This window comes from Phodopus roborovskii, unplaced genomic scaffold (assembly GCF_943737965.1).
Source record: "Phodopus roborovskii unplaced genomic scaffold, PHOROB, whole genome shotgun sequence".
NCBI lineage: Eukaryota > Metazoa > Chordata > Mammalia > Rodentia > Cricetidae > Phodopus > Phodopus roborovskii.
The window spans coordinates 1,631,079-1,651,353 of NW_026126575.1; the positions used below are offsets into that span (position 1 = coordinate 1,631,079).

Genomic DNA, 20,275 nt, shown 5'->3' on the forward strand with positions numbered 1-20,275 from the left:
TTGGATAGTTCACAGACAGTAGATACCTGGGGGTTGGGGGAGGAACAGATGCCAGCAGGCCTCAGCTTGCCAGCTGGAGGTAACAGAGGGCTGGAGACTGCAGAGTAGCCAAAGTCCCTGCACTCAAGTGGGAAGAAACTGAGGCACTGCAGCTGCCTGCAGCTTAGAGCCCAGCATGGCCCACCAGGATCTCCAAGCTGTAGACTTTCAAGCTTTACCCACAGCTGGCAGGCCACCTATGGGAAGTTACTGTTCCATGCCACAGAGACAAACATGCGTGTTTTTATAAAGTAGCTTGGGGATGTCGTTCTGCTCCTCCACCTCTGGCTATCCTTCTCTACCCTCAGGCAGATTTGGTGAATTTGCTTTCATCCTTTTTAGTGGTCCCTTGTGTGAACTCCAGGATCATCACAGGAACATCTGGGGGACAAAGTGGAAGGTCCCTTCCTGTGGCCATGCAGCCACACTCACCTAATCCATAGGACTCAGGTGTATCCAAAGGAACAAATATGGCAGTAGGCCAAACTGAAATGAAGCTGGTTTCTGTCTCCGGGTAGAGTTTGAGGTGGTGTAGCTGACGTGTGTGCCCACAGCACATGGTCCCAGGTTCTTCCTGGCTCATGACATTGTCATTTCATTTGGAGGCTTTCTTGTGATACATGCTGCACTATCCCAGCCAGCTGGAATTGGGGACTGTCCCAGAGACACTCCACTTTCCTCTACAGGAAGAATCCACTAGATCAGTGTTTCTCAACCTGTGGCAAACCTCTATCTCCAAAAATGTTTACATTGCAATTCATAACAGCAGCAAAATTATAGTTATGGAGGAACAATGAAAATAATTTTATGGTCATGTGTCACTAAAACGTGAGGCAATGTATTAAAGGGTCACAACATTAAGAAGCTTGAGAACCACTGCTTTGGATGGGACAGTTGCAGAAGTGACCAGGGCTAGAGTCCAGTTGCGAACAACAAAGGCCAACTGTGTATCTGGTACTTAATCCCCAGGGATTACAAATGCCATCCTTTGCTTTTTTTAATGATTTCTTTTTATGTAATTTATTTAAATTTATTTCATGTGCATTGGTGGGGTGGTGTCAGATCCCCTGGAACTGGAGTTACAGAGAGTTGTGAGCAGCCTTGTGGGTGCTGGGAATTGAACCTGGGTCCTCTGGAAGAGCAACCAGTGCTCTTAACCACCAAGCCATCTCTCCAGCCCCCATCCTTGGCTAAAATGTGGGTTCTGGGGAAGAAACTCAGGTCCTCAATCTTGCAAGGGAAACCCTTCCAACTGAGCTCCTAAAAACAAACATTTGAACACAGCACCAGCCTCCATACCTCTGAAGGCTTGTCAAGCCACAGCATGAGTTTCAGCTTTCACTTGTAGTTCAAGAGAACTTTGCCAGAACTGTGCCTGCCCCCATCCTCCAAGGCTCCCACCCAACAAGAACATTGCTTTGTTAGATAATCATAAACCATCTGGATTAAACAAATAACTTTTCCCTGTTCCCAATGGGCTGCCCTCTGAAGGTGATGTCTTGGGCTTGTTCTCTTTGGTGGGGCATCTGTCTTTGCTAGACACAAGCTTGGAATCTAGAAGGCTATCAGGACAAACTGCATCTTCTTAGCTGCAACCTAGAGAAGGTCATCTGGCAGCCTTCATTCCCTGTGTGGTGCAAGCCTGTGTCTCCAGTGTCTTAATTAGTTACCAATACCATGACCAAAAGCAATTTGGGGAGTAAAAGGTTATTTAGCTTATACTTCCACACCATAGTCCATCACTGAAAGATGTCAGAATAGGACTACATCAGGGAAGAAACCTCGAGGCATAAACTGAAGAAGCCATGGAAGGGTGCTGCTTACCAGTTTGCTCATCATGGCTTGCTCAGTCTGCTCTCTCATAGAACTCTGGATCACCAGCTCAGGGACAGTCCCACCCACAATGGGCTGGGTTCTCCCACATCAATCACTAATAAGAAAATGCCCCATACTCACATCTTATGGAAGCATTTCTTCAAACTGTGGTTCCCTCCTTTCCATTGACTCTAGCTTGTGTCAAGTTGACATAAAACTAGCTAGCACACACAGGTATGCCAGACCTTCCTCTTTTGGCTTTCTCCCTCACAATAGTCAAACATATCCTCTAGGAATTTCAGGGACTGGGTAATATGGAAGACAAATTTCTAAGAACCTACAAGTCTGGAAGTATCTTTATTACTTAGCTTGGTGGATAGTTTTGTTGGGTATAAACTTTGAAGCAGGAAACCATGATGTTTTGTGTGTTCTTCCCCCAATTTCAGGACACAATTGTTATCATTTTGTAATGGACGATTCTTGCCCATCTGGTCCTGCAGCCCTTGAGCCCCAAATGAATACTCAGAGACTTAGGTTAATTATAATACTGTTGGCCAATGACTAGGGTTTCTTATTGGCTAGCTCTGTCTTAATTATAAACCAGCACCTCTAATCTATGTATTTACACATGGTCTTGGCTTACTGGAGAATGCCAGACCTGCAACTCCTTTGCCTGCTACATCAAGACTGTTCTGGCAGGCTCTCTTGCCTACCTTTCCCAGCCTTTTCCTCCTCTCCTACTCCCACCTATCTTACTGCCTCATTGGCCATTGGCCCAACAGGGTTTTATTCATCAACCAATAAGAGAAACATACAAAAGGACATCCTCTATCACACAACTGGTGAACTCTTTGTGCCCTGATGTCACCTGGCTGGGTCTTGGCTTCTCCCATCACTGGTTTAAGATTCAGTATTCTTGCTTCTACCACAACCTTGTTCCAAAGGCTCTACATGAACATCTTGAAGCAAAGTGGAAAATGGAGTCTGTAGTCTCAGAAGTCAACGGAAGATTTGGGGAGAGTTTTAGGGAATCAGAGCCTGGCTTAGTGTGACGAATGTCTTCCAAACAGTGGGAGCTCAGAGGGGTGTTCTCTTATACAAGGGAGGCATGCAAGGCCTGGTGAGCACCTTGTAGAGGGATCCTGGCTTTATGAAGGGTTGATCTGGTGACTTAATAGGCCCCTTCAGCATGAGTCTGGAAATTCCTGATTAAAATCTCCATATACCCATCCAGAACTGCTAGAATTTCATGGGTCACAGGATAGGATCTGGATTCTTGAAATTGGAAATGAAGGTTCCACACTTGTCACACAGGTGTCACTCAGGCAGGGGCCAGGACTTAACTTTCAACAGGAGGATTAAATTCATTTGTGTTTCCTTGGAGATAAATGATGCTAAGGAGTTTGTTGTGTTTCTACTGGCCATTCAAACACTGCCTTTCATGAGGTGTCTGTTCAGACTGTTGGTCCATTTAAAATGCTTGTTGTGGGATCTCAAAAAATTTCTTTCACGGAGAAAAAAAATTAAGCAACAACAACAATGTATCCATCCTGCAGAGTTTATTTCCTATGGCACAAAAGCAAGGAACACTTTTCAGCTAAATTTACATGACAAGTGCTATACCTCGATGCCAAAATAGACATCATGGGTGGAGATGCAGATGTGCTAACAAAATGTTAACAATTTGAATTCAGCAATGTATCAAAAGAGTACAATACATGATCACCAGACAAGGCTCGCCTCAGGAAAGCAATGTTGACTAATATCCAGCATCAGTCTACACAATTTACTATGGAAAAAGAGCAAGTGGGAAGAATTATGAGACCAGGAGGCTGAAGGATGGCACGGTGGTTAAGTCTGGTACTCTTGCAGAGGGCCTGGGTTTGGTTCCCAGCATCCACGTGAAGGCTTACAACCCTCTGTTACTTCAGGTCTAGGGGATTTGACATCCTTTTCTGATCACCCATGTGGTGCACCTACATATATGTAGATGTTCTGTGTAGCAGTTTCCTCCAAGATTAAAACGTCCATCCTTCAGGGAAACAATGAAGACTGCTGAGAGTTACTCTCAGATAGGCTTCAAAGGAGACTCTCAGATAAGCCCAGCTACCTGGAGAAAGCAGAGGCCAGCGGAAATGCTGAGAAGAAACAAAGCCGGGCTGGGCCACCCAGAAAAGGCTCAGGCCAACTGAGTCACCTGTAAGGACACTGTTCAACCCACTGTGCTGCCTGCAAGCTCTGCAGTGAGCTCTGGATTTTTTGTAGCTTTTGTAAGCTTTCACCATGCTGAGGTGGGCCTTGGTGAGGCAGCTGTCTTTGAGTCATATCTGCTCCTGTAAGCGACCTCTCACCCACACTCCTGTAAATAACCCCAATTGGCTTACTAAGTTGGACTTGGTTATATTCATGCTTTTATCTGTTGTGAGTCCTCATCCTGGGTGAGTAGATAAGCTGGGTATTTTATCAGGACTGAGATCAGCTCTGTTCCACCATCCATTTCCCAAATAACCACTCAGAGATTTATTATTAATTATAAATGCTCAGCAGATAGCTCAGGCTTATTACTAACTAGCTCTTACAACTGAAATTAACCCATTTCTATTAATCTATGTGCTGCCCCGAGGCTCATGGCTTTTACCTCTCCAGCATGTCCTGCTTCCTTTCCTTCTGGCTGATGACCCCTCTGACTCTGCCCTTCTTCCCAGCATTCTCTCTGCCTCAAAAATCCTTTATAGCTATCAACCAACCAACTTTTTATTAACAATGAGAGCACACATTTTCACAGTATACAGAAGGGTTATTCCCCAAAACCTCTCCCCAGGAAAGATCTGTCTCACACAAGGACAAAACACTCATACATATAAAATAAATAAATCTAACAACAACAATAACAAAAAGAAGCTGTTGTGAAAGAGTCACAGAAAATATTTAGCATAAATCAAAAAAATAAAGATTCTTAGCAAACTAGGAATAGAAAGGACAACAGTCTAATGAAGGATACCTGGAAAACCTATAGTTAACATCACAGTCAAAACTGAAAGACTTGGGCTGGAGAGATGGCTTAGAGGTTAAGAGCACTGACTGCTCTTCCAAAGGACCTGAGTTCAATTCCCAGCACCCCCTTGGTGGCTCACAACCATCTGTAATGAGATCTGATGCCCTCTCCTGGATGTCCTCTCCTGGCCTTCAAGCACACATGCAGGCAGGACATTGTATACATAATAAATAAATAAATAACCTGGAAGACTCAATGTTACAATTGGGGTCAGCATCTGTTGACCAATGTAATAAGGCAAGAAAAAAGTCATAAAAATTAAAAAGGAACACATAGGCTGGCAAGATGGTTTGGTATGTAGAGAGAGGCACTTGCTACCAAGCCTGATGACCTGAGTTTCATCCCTGTGACCCACATGATGGAAGGAGAGAGAGAACGGACTCCTATAAACTGTCCTCTGACCTCCACATTTGTGTGCTATAGTATGAGTTCACACACACACACACACATACACACACACTCACACACACTCACATACACACTCACTCAGAATCTCTCACACACTCACACACACACATACACTCATACACACTCAGAATCTCTCTCACACACACACACAAACACTCAATTAAAAGTAAAATAAATTTAGCAGATATGACTTTAATCTTAGTGAAGAAGTGGGGGGTGGAACTCAGTGAGTTCAAGATCAGGCCGATATAAATAGTGAATTAAAGTCAGGTGCCACCAATGCCCTGGCTGTAATATATTATTCTATAACTGGGCTTTTAAAAATATATTTATTAGGCCTGGGCAGTCTAAGGGACCTCTGGTAGAGGAACCAGGATGTATCCCTGGTGCACAAAAAGACTTTGGGAGCACCTTCCTCATGGAGGGATACTCCCTTAACCTAAAGGCAGGAAGGGAGGGCCTAGTCCCTACCCCAAATGACTTGATAGATTTTGTTGATCCCTCCTGGAAGGGATCACCCTCCCTGTGGAGTGGGGGGGGGAAATGGGATGGGAGGGTGGTTGGGGCATGGGAGGGAGGGAGGGAGAGGAAACTGGGATTGATATTAAAATAAGAAAATAAATAAGTAAATAAAAATATTTTTATTAGCCAGGTGGTAGTGATGCATGCTTAATTCAGCACTGGGAAGGCAGAGGCAGAAGGATCTCTGTGAGTTCGAAGCCAGCCTGGTCTACAGAGGGAGGTCCAGGACAGCTAGGGTTTTTTTTTTTGTTTAGAAATTCATGCAATGTGTTTTGATTATAATTACCCCAACTCCTCCCTCTAAGTCTTTCCAGATCCACACCCACCTCTCTACCCCCAGAAATTTCTTCTTTTTTCTCTCATTTTTGAAATAGAGTCTCACTCTGTAGTCGTGGCTGGCCTGGAACTTACTGTGTAGTCTGGCCTTGAACTCAGAAATCCATTTCCTTTGCCTCTTGAGGGCTGGGATTCAAGGCATGGGACACTTCAACCAGCTTTAGAAGACTTTGTGAAAGTACTTTTAGGTTTGCTGAACAATTAGGGGAAAGTAGACACTCCCACACGTCCCTCCCCACAGCTTATTCTCTCACTGCCAAACTTCTCCAGAGTGTCCTGAAAAGGAGCTCGAAGCCAATGCCATGTCACATGTCTATCTATCACTCATCATAAAAACTGCAGGGGGTATGGGTTGTGTCTCAGCAGTTAAGAGCACTAGGACCTGGGTTTAATTTCCAGCACCCACAAGGTAGCTCACAACTGTCTGTAACTCCAGTTCCAGGGGCTCCAACACCCTCACACAGACACACATGCAAGCAAAATGCCCATGCACATAAAATTCTTAAAACTCATTAAAAAAAATTAGCTCTATTCAGAAAACAAAATCAGAAGTAAGGGACCTAAGAAAGTGACTGTTAGAGATAAGAAGCATTAATAGGGATGGGAAGGAGGAAAGCGTGTGTAGGACTAATCAGAATACATTACATGTATGTATGAAACTGTCAAACAACAAATTAATTTATTCCTGTATATAAATGCATAGATATGTATATGTTCACACAAACATTTTGCAGATTATATGTGTATACAGATATGCATTGATATATGTGTATATATATGAGTGTATGTATATACAGATACACATAGCTATGTATATATGTATGCACATATATGTGTGTATGTATATGCATATATGTGTGTATACAAGTATGCATTGATATGTATATGTGTACATATGTATACACATAGATGTGTATGTGTATATAGATATTACTTTCTTAAAGCTGCTTGGGAAGACTGCTTACTTAGCATATGTAAGGCCCTGGGCACCACATGAGCCAGCCATGTAATGCATACTTGTCATCCCAGCACTCTGGAAGTAGAGGCAGGAGGATCAGAAGTTCAAGGCCATCTTCAGCTACAAAAGAATGTGAGGCCAGCCTGGGCTACCTTGTGCTCATACTCCTGCCCACCATGAAGGAGAATCTCTGGTTTGCTGCTGGCTCAATAATATTATTCTTGTCTGGGTAACACTTTTTTAAAAACCAGTCGGCTAAAAGAAGAATAGTGTTACTTTCAGTTTTTGTTAGTTTTACTGAGGATGAGAGCATGTTTTCTTCTCAAAGAGCAGCCTATTATTCTCTTGGGTTGTTTGTCTTATTGATTTTTAGGAACATTTTGCATATTATAGATAATGACTGTTGCTTCGTTATATACATTGCAAATGCTCCTTCTCAATCTGTTGCTTGACACTTGAATTTGTTTGCAGAAGTTGGAATGTGTTGCATAGTGAGTGCAGGTAGTCAGTCTTTTCCCTTACGGCTTCTGCTTTCTCGGCAATGCTTAGAAAGGCAAGTGAAAAAAATTGTTCCCTTACTTTTTTTTTGAGACAGGGTTTCACTATATTGCTCTGCTGGACTAGAACTCACTATGAAGTCCAGACTGATCTCAAACTCAGACCCACCTGCTTCCACCTCCCGAGTGCTGGATAAAAAGGTGTGTACCACCATGTCAAACTTCAGAACGTTGTCCAGTTTATAGTATAAACCCTTTGCTTCAACAGTTTCCATGCTTAAACTAGCTGTTAGGTACATAGGTTCTTTCTGTTGTATATGATGCATGTGTGTTCATATTTGAATGTGCATGAGTAAATATGTATACACGAATACACACATATATGTAGGGCCTAAAGTTACCTTTGGGTGTCTGTCTTAGTTAGGGTCAGCGTTGCTGTGATAAAAACCATGACCAAAGCAACTTGGGAAGGAAAGGGTTTATTTGACCTGCCCTTCCACACACTGTTCATCACTGAAGGAAGTAGGGGCAGGAGCTCACACAGGGTGGGACCCTGGAAGCAGCAGTGGATGCAGAGGCCGTGGAGGGGTGCTACTTACTGGCTTGCTCCTTATGGCTTGCTCAGCCTGCTTTCTTATAGAACCCAGGACACCAGCCCCGGGCTCCCACCACAATGATATGGGCCCTCCTATATCAATTACTAATTAAGAAAATGCCCTATAGGCCTACAGCTCGATCTTTTTTTGTTTATTTTTACTTTTGGTTTTTGATGCTTTGTTTTTCAAGACACGGTTTCTCTGTGTAGCCTTGGCTGTCCTAGAACTCGACTTGTAGACCAGGCTGGCCTCAAACTTTCAGAAATCCAGCTGCCTGTGCTTCCTGAGTGCTGGGATTAAAGGTGTGTGTCACCACTGCCTGGTTTACAGCCCATCTTATGGAGTCATTTTCTCAGGTGAGGCTCCCTCTTTTGCAGTGACCCTAGCTTGTTATTAGGTTGACATAAAACTAGCAAACACAGTGTCTTTCTCAATCACTTCCACTTTACCTATTGAGGCAAGGTCTTTCACTCAACCTAGAGTGCACCATTTGTGGCTCATTTTCTAGACAATTTGCTTAGGGGATCCTGTTTCTGTCTTCCAAGTACTATGATTACAGGCAACAGCTATGTCTGCCCAGTTTTTGTTTTCTTTTGTTTTTATGTGTATGGGTATTTTGTCTGCATGTATGTCTATGTACCACGTGTGTGCCCGGGCCCAGAATCCAGAAGAGGGTGTCAGATCAATCCCATGGATCTGGAGTTACATGGTTCCTAGATGCCTGAGGGTGCTGGGAATCAAATCTGAGTCCTCCGGTACAACCAGTGAGTGCTCTTAGCCTCTGAGCCACCTCTCCAGCTCCCAATGTCTGCTGGGTTGTCTTTGTTTTGTTTTTATTTAGTTTTTGCTTAGGTTCTGGGAAGCCAAACATCAGGAAACACCTACTGAACTGTCTTCCCAGTCCCACACAGATATTTAAAAAAAAAAAAATACTATTCATTTCATTTCTTCTGTGCCTAAATTTACTATATTTCAAAAGAAATGGGATTTTATATGTATGTGTACAGGTGTTTTCCCTGAATATATATCTGTTTACCACACGCATGCAGTGCCTATTGAGGCTGGAAGAAGGCATTAGACATCCTGGGCTTGGAGTTAAGAGAAGGTTGTAACTAGCCATGTGGGTGATGGAAATCAAATCCAGATCCTCTGGAAGAGCAGCCAGTAGCTTTTAACTGCTGTGCCATCTCTCCAGTCAGGAAACTATGGAGAGATCTTGGGGTAAGGGTGTTAAGACAGGATCTCACTGTATAGCCCTGGCTTGTGGAATTCATAAAGATTCCCTTGCCTCTGCCTCTGCCTCAGCCTTCAGTGCCACGATTAAAGGGGTGAACCACCACCATGCCCCCACAGTCTTCCAGATCTTTATTGGCTCTACATGTGGTGATACTAAAGGTCCTTTACATCTTTGTGGTGTAGCCTGCATATATCCCTGGACCACATAGCCATGTTTCAGTCATCAATGTGTTATTTAGATATAGCTTAATCAATAGAGTACTTTTCTACCATGCACAAAGCTCTGTACTCAAACTCTGACACTTTGTAAAACCAGGTGTCCATCTAGTGAACCCCTGAGTTTATTGGTGCAATTTACAGGATCAGTGATGGCTTGGAGGCAACGTGGGTGACAGAGTCATGCAAACTACACCCAAGGAGCTCTCCACATAGACTGCAGACAGCACCAGCAGGGTCTTCCCAGCCATTGCTGGGAGCACCCTTGTGAACCCTGTATCCTTCTGAGTTTCCTGAGTCTTGTGAGTTGCCTAAGTCTTACGTCTCCCTCCAAAAAAGGAATGTTTTCATGAGATCACTATGAGAGAGTATTTCCCTCTTAACTTCTTCTCTGACCTCTGTGCCAGCCAGAGAAAGTTTTCTGTTCTGTGACTTTACAAGCCCATGTGAGCTGAAGTCCTCTGTATGGGTCTAGGTGAGTCAGTGGGAAGTGTTGGTCATAGGCCTGTGTCCTCAAAGGGAGCTGTCTTCCCTTTCTTTCTCTCTTTAGCACTAGGTCTTAAGGTGAGGATCTTGGCTCTATCACCCTTACCACAGAGCAGCATTGTTAGCTGACCAAGGCCTGGACTCTCCAAAGCTGGGCCAGAAAGCCTGTCTTCTTTTCAAAATGCATTACAGTAACAAGGCTGATCGATACAGGTGGTTTTGCTGGTGTATGCCTTTGTTTTCACAGTCTACAATTCCCAGAACCACCTCCTCCTGAGTTCCCCAACCCAGGGGCTTGGTAACTTCCCTCCCCTTCTCTTTCCAAGACAGGGTCTTACTGTGTAATTCTGGGTGGTGGCTTAGAATCCCCTATGTTGACCAGACCAGACTCAAACTCACAGAGAGATCTGCCTGTCTCTAACCCTCAAGTCCTAGGATTAAAGATATGTGCCACCACACCCAACTTAAAGTTTTAAAAGAGTGTTCAGTTTTTCTTTTAAATGTTTAAGCTTTGGAAATTTGGCTCATGTTTACTGGAACATTTTTAATAATTAGAATAAAATCCTTAGTGTCTAATGACAGGAAAGCAATTTAGTAAATTGAAGTATATTCATGCACTGAACAAAGACTGAGAGAAATTCTATAAAAACAAGAAACCATGATGGAAGAGCACACAGCTTTTCAAATGAAAAGATTTTTATACATACTTTATTAAATTTGTTTTTAGACAATTTCACACACATACAAAACATATACTGACCACTTCCAGCCCTCACCTGCCCTACTACTGTCTATCCTGCTCACACACAATTATATTATCTGTATGTGCATGCATGCATTACTTGGGCATGTGTAGCATGTGTGTGTATGTGATATATCTGTGCATGTGTGTACACACACACGGGGTTAGAGGACAACTTGAGAGCATGGCTCTCCTTCCTCCGTCCGGGCCCTGGAGATTAAACTCGGGTGGCCAGACTTGCTGGTAGGTGAAGGCAGGTTTAAAGGAGTCCATAAATACCCAGATAAAGAATAAAAAGTATTTATTTGGTATATTATTTGAGGAACACTCACACAATGATGACAAATAACCACAGAGGTCTTCCTGTTCTTGGAGATGCAGCCTCTGCTCTTCCAGATGCTCTGGATTCTCTGACCGTCCCAGAGAGAGAGAGAGAGAGAGAGAGAGAGAGAGAGAGAGAGAGAGAGAGCCCTCCTCTTCCTTATAAGGGGTCACATCTGCATACCTGAAGCCACACACTAAGGTGTGGCCACCACCCCAAGACCACTGGTGGAACAAGATGCCACTACAGGTAGGTACCTTTACCTACTGAGCCATCTTATGAACCCTTTTTTAATATTTTTAAAAGTGATTTCTGTTTTGTAAATTAGATGCCAGATACACCAACCACCTTTTTATACTGTTCACATTAGAGATGGAAAATGAACGAAGAAAGAAACAAACCTTGGTAGATAAGAAAGACTCACAGGGGTCATTCACCTGCCCTGTGGTATCTGTGTCCGGCAGATGACCCAAGCTAGCCCAGCTGAAGCCTGATAGAGCCCTCTCCTGACTGCTGTGGATGTCCACACTCACCAGAAGTGGCCTTGTGTGCCTGGGCTTTTGTGTGTGTGTCTGTTCAAGATTCCCACAACTTTCAAGAAATCAGAAGTGGGAGTAGATAATCTAGGCTTGGGCCAGGAACTTGGAGAGACTCTTTCTGCCACCCCAGGTTGCTGGCAAGAGCCCACCAGTAGTTGATCAGAGGAGGGCTGTCCCTCTCAGAGGCAAAGCCTGTAGCTGGTTTTGACCAACCACAGCCACCTCGGACCAACGAACAAGAGAAACATAGAGGTGCCATATTTTCTTAGGGAACCGTAAAGGCCAGGCTGCAGCGGCCTCAAACCCTGGGGCTTAGGTAGAATAGCAGGAACTGGGAACACATTTAATCCCAGCACTCGGGAGGCAGAGGCAGGCAGGTCTTTGGGTACGAGGCCAGTTTGGTAGAGAGGGTTCCTGGACAGAACTGTGTCTCAGAAAAAAAACAAAAAACAAAGGTGAGGTCACGGTGGTGCACGCCTTTAATTACAGCTCTTGGAAGGTAGAGACAGGCAGATCTCTGTGAGTTCGAGGCCAGCCTGGTCTATAGAGTGAGTTCCAGGACAGCTAGGGCTGTTGTACAGAGAAACCCTGTCATGGGGGAAAAAAAAAAAGAAGAAAAAAAAAAAAAAAGAAAAAACAAACAGACAAAGTAGATAGCATAGTGCATAGCGCAGTCTCTCACTTTCCCCTGCGCCCCTCAGCTGTGTCTGTGGCTATGCTCTCAGGCAGGCTTCTGTATGCCGCGAAGATGGTAGCGGCAGCTCTAAGCTGTCAGACCAAGAAGCTGTTCCTGAGGGAATAGATGAATGACCAGGTTTGATTCTCTAGGCCTGAATTATGTTCCTACACTCAGCCAATTTGTCTTGCTCCAGGTTTGGGGAAACATGGGTGTTCAGTGCCGCATCCCAGTCTCCACAGGTGCCTAACCTTGCCCACAGCCAGCCTCTGGCCCTGCACTGAGCCTCTGATTCTTGTTTCTTTCCATCCCAGGTCTTGCCTCTGGCCTAATCACGAGCCTTAGGCTGCCTGTGCCCTGAGAAATCCCAGGCACTGTTCTGCCCAGTGGCCCACCCAGAAGCTGCAGGTCCTAGGCCCCTCCTGATCCCTGCTATGCCCTCCTCTCCCAACTGAGCAAGAAGTAGACAGGGAAGGTAACACCCAACATCTGGGGAACCATCTAAGTGAGTCAGGTGCATAGCTCAGTGGCCAGAGGGTAACAAAGGACCAGTTCTTGGTCCTTCTCCTAGTAGGGCAGGAGAGATTCCCATAGGAACCTGGCTGCAATGTCTAGAGAGAATGTTACTATGGTAATCTGGACAGGAAACGATAGCAGCGGAGAACAGGGGAGCAGCTTTGCAGATGGGAAAGAAGGTAAGGTTTTGGACAGATAGACTTCAGGGTGGAACCCTGGCCACACCTCACTATCCTCCAGGCTCTTCTCTGCCCTCCATGTGGCCACCTGTTTCCAAATGGGTGAGCAGCTGCCAAAATACAAATGAACCCATCACAACCAAGGCCAGTAAACCCAGAGAGTTCTTTTACGTATTTTTGGTTTTTGAGACAATGTCTCTGTACGTAATCTTGACTGTCCTGTAACTCTGTAAGCCAGGCTAGCCTAGAAATCACAAGTCCACCTGGCTCTGCCTCCTGAGTGCTGGGATTAAAAGTGTGTGTCACTATTGCTCATGAGGCAGACTCGGAGCTGCAATTTGTCTTTCAAGTGTGGTTCCAGTTCTGAGTATGGCTTGGCTCAGAAGTCGTCACAGGGTCCTGAGTTCCATCCCCAATACATCCATCCACAAACAATGACAACAATAACAGAGACAGAGACAGAGAGAACACAAAAAGACCATTTAATTGATACAAATGTAACTGAATTAATGAAAAATATTAAGGAAATTGCCTGTTTTGATTTATTTAAGAGACATCTTATTTTTAAAGAATCCTCTCTATTTTTGCATTTTCCTACTGTGTTTTCTATGGGTTTGTTGGCACTTTTTTTTTTTTTATTACTTATGGGATGGGTGAGGATCAGAAAACAACTTGCAGAAGTTGATTATCTTCTTCAACTATGTGAGTCCCAGAGATTGAATTCAGGTCAGGCTTGGTGGCAAACCTTTATCCACCGAGCCATCTTTCTGGCTCAGGTAGCCCTCTTTATATACTGTGTTCCTGAGCTCTTGTAAGAGTCTCCTCAAGCCTCCTCATGGCTGTTGCTGTGTCTACTGCTCAGTCCACAGCTCTAACTGCTGCACACAGTGGCTCCACCCACTTTTCTTTTACTCCGTGGCCCCCACTGTTTAGAGGAAGGCCTGGATGCCCCCTCCCAATTCTTACCATAATCTGATGATTTATTAATCTGTGTGATGGGTCAGGTCTGGCGATTTCACTGTGTTGGTAGGTTGGGCAAAGATTCAATACACACAGTCAGGGACCTTTATAGTATGGCTGTGTGTCTCCTTTAAATGTTGTTTGCATTAATTCATTGACAAATTAGTTGCTAAGGGGTTTACTGGTCCTATAGGTAAAAACAAGTCAGAAGGCCCCAGTGAAAGGAAGTCAAAACGAACACAACCACTATAGTACTCAATGTCTCGGTGAGAGACATGCTCCTGACCCAGGGGATGGAGCTGGGCTGGGACCAGGTGCTCAGAGGGGGCTCTGCAGAACTCCAGTATCCCCTCACCATGCAGGGAGTCAGGCACAAAGTGACCAGTCTTGAAGTGTTTCACAAAAAGCAAGACATGAGATTCTTTATGTAAGATCTCCCTCCAGAGTGCGGGTGAACATTGTGGATGGCACAGGCTAGAGACTTGATCTGCCAACTTGACAAGCCAGGCTTACAAAATGCTTTTAAAGACAAGCTCACAGACAAGGCCAACAGTCCATGATCCTGGAGGGAGAACTGTGGAGGCAAAACTGGAGGCTCAGAGTGAGAATGAAAGTTGCATAAGGCTGTGCAGCTGCGAGAGTGTGTGGATGGTGTGGGAGGGGAGGGTGTGTGGGTGGTGTGGGAGGGAGGGGAGGGTGTGTGGGTGGTGTGGGAGGGAGGGGAGGGTGTGTGGGTGGTGTGGGAGGGAGGGGAGGGTGTGTGGGTGGTGTGGGAGGGAGGGGAGGGTGTGTGGGTGGTGTGGGAGGGAGGGGAGGGTGTGTGGGTGGTGTGGGAGGGAGGGGAGGGGTGTGTGGGTGGTGTGGGAGGGAGGGGAGGGTGTGTGGGTGGTGTGGGAGGGAGGGGAGGGTGTGTGGGTGGTGTGGGAGGGAGGGGGAGGGTGTGTGGGTGGTGTGGGAGGGAGGGGAGGGTGTGTGGGTGGTGTGGGAGGGAGGGGAGGGTGTGTGGGTGGTGTGGGAGGGAGGGGAGGGTGTGTGGGTGGTGTGGGAGGGAGGGGAGGGTGTGTGGGTGGTGTAGGAGGGAGGGGAGGGTGTGTGGGTGGTGTGGGAGGGAGGGGAGGGTGTGTGGGTGGTGTGGGAGGGTCCCACTCAGCCTCTCTTCCAGGACAGTGCTGAGGAAGCTGCTGAACCTGAAGGTAACTCTCAGTAACCCTGCCCAAGACCTCTCCCAATGCTCACACCCACAGGATGGAGTCTGCTAAACTCCATTTGGCAGCTTGTGCCCCCAGCTTCATAGTCAGCAGTGGACTACCAAGGCCAGGGCTGCTCTGCCTAATTAACCTAAATCAAGAGTGAGGTCTCCTGTGGCTCAGGCACCACCACCACTGACCTGCTCAAAGAGAGCGAGGTGGGGTGAGTTCACCTGCACAGCAGGCGCAGAGGAGTGAGGGCCCTGTAGTTCCCCTTCGGATGGGGTAGGTGGGCAGGATCAGGTCATGGGGCAGGAGTGGCTACTGAGTAACTCTTGTAACTCATGGCTTGTGACTATGCTAAAGTTCAATGATGAAAAGAAAGCTGGCCCATGGGTCCCTTCTGGTCCTCAACCAGTTCTTAATGTTGTGATAATCCCAACCAGTTCTTAATTCCACCTCTCCGCCATTGTCAGGAACATCACAGACTGCTGAACAAGGGAATGCAATTGACTAACAAGCAGAGGAGGCATAGGCGACAGAACAACTGCTGTCTGATGGGTGAAGGAACCAGCAGACACAGGGAGACAGGGTTCCTGTCCAGAGAATCCAAAGGCCTTGGTTCCTGGAGGGAGGAGGAAGGAAACTGGGCCTGGGTCAACAAGGCAGATAGGCTTTTATTCTTCATTCAGTAGTATGGGCTTTTGTTGCCAAAATCCGGTGGCCTTTGGAAATCAGCCCCTGTTGATTTTCCTGCCCGTCCATCCTTCCAGCAAATGGTTTGGGGGTACCTACTGTGTGCCAGCTTTTCCCTAGGGTCGCCCAAGCGACCACACAAAGCCACGGCCATGGGCACCTGAAGGCTCTCACGCAGCGCTCAGGGTACTTGCGGCCGCCAGGTGGCGCTCTGCACCCGCGTACGGGCCCCGCCGCGGGGGTCGCCCGCTCCCGCTGCGGAGGAGGAGGAGCGGCCGGAGGCGGGGCTCACGCCGCAGGTTGTGTGACTTTGGGTTTGACCTGCCTGGAGATGAGCTAATCCCGCTGTATAATAGACTCCGGGGAGATAGGAAAATGGCCGCGCGCTATCTGCGTCGCCATGGGGACCATCGCGCGCGGGCGGGGCGCGGGCCTGGAAAAATACAGCCTTTGTGGCGGCGCGTGTCACTCACGGCCGGGACCTCGGGCGGCAGGCTGGGCTCTGTCGTCCCAGCTGCAATGCTGGGCCCCAGCAGAGGGGCCCCAGGGCCAGGACAAGGACCCCTGGGCGTCCTCAAAGTCCCCAAACAGCCATTGGCCCTGTGTCACTCTCCGGACAGGGCGTACAGCAGTCTCTTCCTCACAGCCAAAGTCCAGCCCCGAGTCTGCACAACATAGGCTCAAGCAAGGCCTGAAAACGGTCCTTCTTTTCGCGCAGCTCTCGGCACACCCGGTCGTCCTGGGCACTGTCCCACAGATCCGTGCCGGTTCCAAAAGCCTGTGCCACTAGCGCAAATGCCGGCTACTGCGCATTCCGCAGCTGCGGAAACACACCTTGTGGAGTGCGGCCTGAACGTGATACACAACATTCATGAGTGGCTGCAAACCTCTCTGTTCCGCACCACTAACAGCATCCTCTGGGGCCAGGTATCTGTAGGCCCTCACAGTAAATTCGCTCGTGCACTCGGCTAGCACACCCCTTGCTTGCTATCCCGGGCGATCACGTGCAGCACCGCTTCCCGCGTGCGTCTCGGCGGTCACTTCCTGGCACTCGCCACGAACACTCACCATGCGTGTGCTCAGGGGCTCGCACACGTGCACTCTGTCGAGGCACACTTACTCGCACACTCACATCCTTGCTTTCTCGGGTCCACTCGCTGGCATACCCACGTGCTCCTCCAAACACACCGGGCATTGCCGGGGCGCAAACTCGCCGCCCGGCGAACCCCCCACGGATGCTATCTGCCTGCCCATCGGCGCGCGGATCTGCGGTGGTAAATGCTGCATTCGATGGCGGGCGCATTTGTTGTGCGCGCTCTGAAAGGGCTGCGATAATCTGGAAGGCAGAGATAAGAAAGACCATTTATTCCGCGGCACTTTGGAAACAATTCCCAGCCCTGTACAACCCCATTCTCGGGCAGCCTCCGGGAGCCAGGCAGATAACGATTGGCTATTCATTATCTTCGCCGGGAACAAAGATTAGCCGGCCTAGATGAAAAATTACCCCGGACAGCGGCTCAGCCCCACTCAGACCCCCCTGCCCGTCGCCACCGCCCCATGATCGGTGCCCCGCCCGGGGTCCAAGCCTTGGCTCATGCTTCGCCCGGTCTCCGTGGCCCTGGCTTCCCTTTGGCACGGACGACTCAGTCTCTCCATCTTTGGTCTGTCGTCTCCCCCAGCCCTGGTCTTTCCCCCAATGCCTCTCTAGGTTTTCTTCTCTTGCTCTCCTCATGTTTCTGTAGTTTCTCTCCATTCCTGCATTTCGATTCTGTCTCCCTGTCCGTGCCTCTCTCTGGTTGATACTTTCTTCGCATTTATTCCCACCTCTCTAATTCATTCTGCCACTTGTTAGTTGTTTATTTCGGCCTGAGTACCCCAGTCCCTGGGCCCACCCTGCTCGCACCTCTGCCCCTTAGTGCGACTGCATTTTATTTAAACAAACAGAACAAAACAAAGCAAAAAAAAAAAAAAAAAAAAAAAAAAAAAAACCTGTCCTAGAGTCCCTACTGCTTGTTCCTCTCTTTCTCTCTGGGTCTTTCTGTCACTGGGACTTCCAATTCCCTCCATCCTAAGTTCTGGACTTCATACTGTGAGTTCCCAGAAACCAGACTGAGGAACTCTGGTTTTTGTAACCAGCCCATCCCAGCTCATGGAAAAGACAGGACTTGGTTCTCCGCTGTAGTACGTAGGACCTTCCTCTAAGAAACAAGGCAGACCTAATAATAATAATAATAATTAATAATAATAATAGGGGTCTCCAGGACACAGGGTCTACCAGGTCTCTAGGGGATTGGCTCTGTGCTCTGGGTCTGGCTGGCCATTCCCCTACCCAATAGGAGGGGGCCCTGGGAGCTGGTGGTCCCAGTGAGGCCACCTCATTAGAGCAGTTATTCAGCATGGCCCTGGTAATAGCAGATAAGGCTTATCAGCTCATCTCCCCCTCCCACAGACAGACAGAAAGTGCCAGAGTAAATGGCACCCTGAGGCTCCACGGGCTGGCTGCCCTGCTGGTTAGGGAAGGTAAGCTGGTGGCCAGGGATCATGGAGGATACACACAGTCTCCACACTCTTCCTTTACCAGACATAGAGTAGCCCTGGATACAGAAACGCAGATCCAGGCTGGAGTGATAGACACAGGTGCCCAGCCCTCAGACATGGCCACAAATACCAAGCCCAACACATCGGTTCCACCTGAAGCAACAGATGTACTTGGATGTGTTTGTCCCCATCTGCATTCAGCTCAAAGTTAGACGTCAACACCTGCTATTAAGACTTACTAACCCTGAGTGGTGGGACACACCTTTAATCCCAGCCCTCAGGAATCAGAGGCAAATATATCACTGTAGTTCCAGGCCAGCCACAGTGACATAGTGAGACCTTGCCTTAAAACACACACACACCCCTCATTAATAGATTTGTCAGTGAGTATCCAGATACATTGCAACCCACATCTTTCACATATACACAACACACACACACACACACACCTAAATACAAGCTGAAAGATATACATGGGTAGATGGATAGACAGGTTTATTAAAGACACGTGTACAAATGCATATCTAGACACAAACACAAATGCACAAAGGTTACACACTGATTGAGACATCCTTAGAGATACCCTCTGCCTATCTGCCTGTCTCAGACATCTGGGCACAGAGACATACACCCAGTTCCACAGAGAGTTCTCATGTAAAAAACAGAGTTCTGACATGCATGCAGGGTCACACTCTGGTAACAGTCATTCTGTGACCAACTACCCACTATAGGTACTTAGGGACTCTCAGTTTCACAAACATTCCTGTGAGCTCCGCATTGGGAATACATAGCCTACAGGGCACATAAACTGAACTACACACAGAAGGTGTATACACAATGCAACAGATTCAGAAAGACCTACAACAGCGGGGAGTACACGGGATAGGAGACGAGGAGACCCACTCCCTGCATGGAGCACACCAGGACCCATAGCCTTTCCAGAGTAAGGCTGTGGGGGTCTGTGAATTTCTCAGAGGGGCTTAAAGTAGTACAAGGAATGGACTGGCATTGTTACCTAGCTCAGGTACCTCCTTAGGGTACAGACTGCCACCAGGCTGCCTCCTCCTAGCCTAGTAAGGACAAACAAGCCTCTTGCTCTCCTTGTGGCATTCCCTAATGCAAATGGCTTGCCAGTAATGGCCCAAGGACACACCAGAAACTCCATTCTTAAATTCTGCTGAGTTGGGAATGGGCATCTGTGGGGAAGGAAGTGGGAATACATCTGCATTTCGCCAAATGTGCAGGAAGTGAAGGAGTTGTGTGATTGTATGTAGGTGTGTGTGTGACTGTGTGTGCACGGGTGTTTGTGTGCCAGAGAGCCCCTATCTGGGGACATCTACACAGCGACAGCACGTGCACAATGTATGTATGTAAGGAGGGGCAGGTGTCTGTGTACTTGATTATGAGGAAGAGTCTCAAAAGAGAGACATCCCAGGCTTTCTGAGATTACATCCCTGAGAGCAGAAGTGCTTGCATGGCCCTGAGAAGGCGGGAGTGGCCTGTTGGGTGTGCGCGCCTCGACTGACTAGCGGCCCGAGCATGGCCAGCCCAGCGGCTGGACCCGGCAGACAGGGCGCAGAGCCCGGGCACCCTCCTGCCCCCCTGCGGCGCTCCCCCCCCCCCCCGCGAAGTGATGTCGAAATAAAAAGCTGCCGCGCTGCGGCCGGGAACCGAGAGGCAGGCAGAACCAAGAGTGGTGGCCAGGCCAGTCGGGCGGTAGCTCACTGCTCAGGTCTCTCTGGCCTGCGATCACCTC

General features: G+C 47.6%; 1 protein-coding gene across 1 annotated transcript in view; it reads left to right on the top strand.

Moving 5' to 3' along the window:
- Mgll (monoglyceride lipase) overlaps positions 1–20,275 on the top strand; it is an 883,522-nt gene that overhangs the window by 252,548 nt on the left and 610,699 nt on the right. The gene's annotated exons all lie outside the window — the stretch shown is intronic.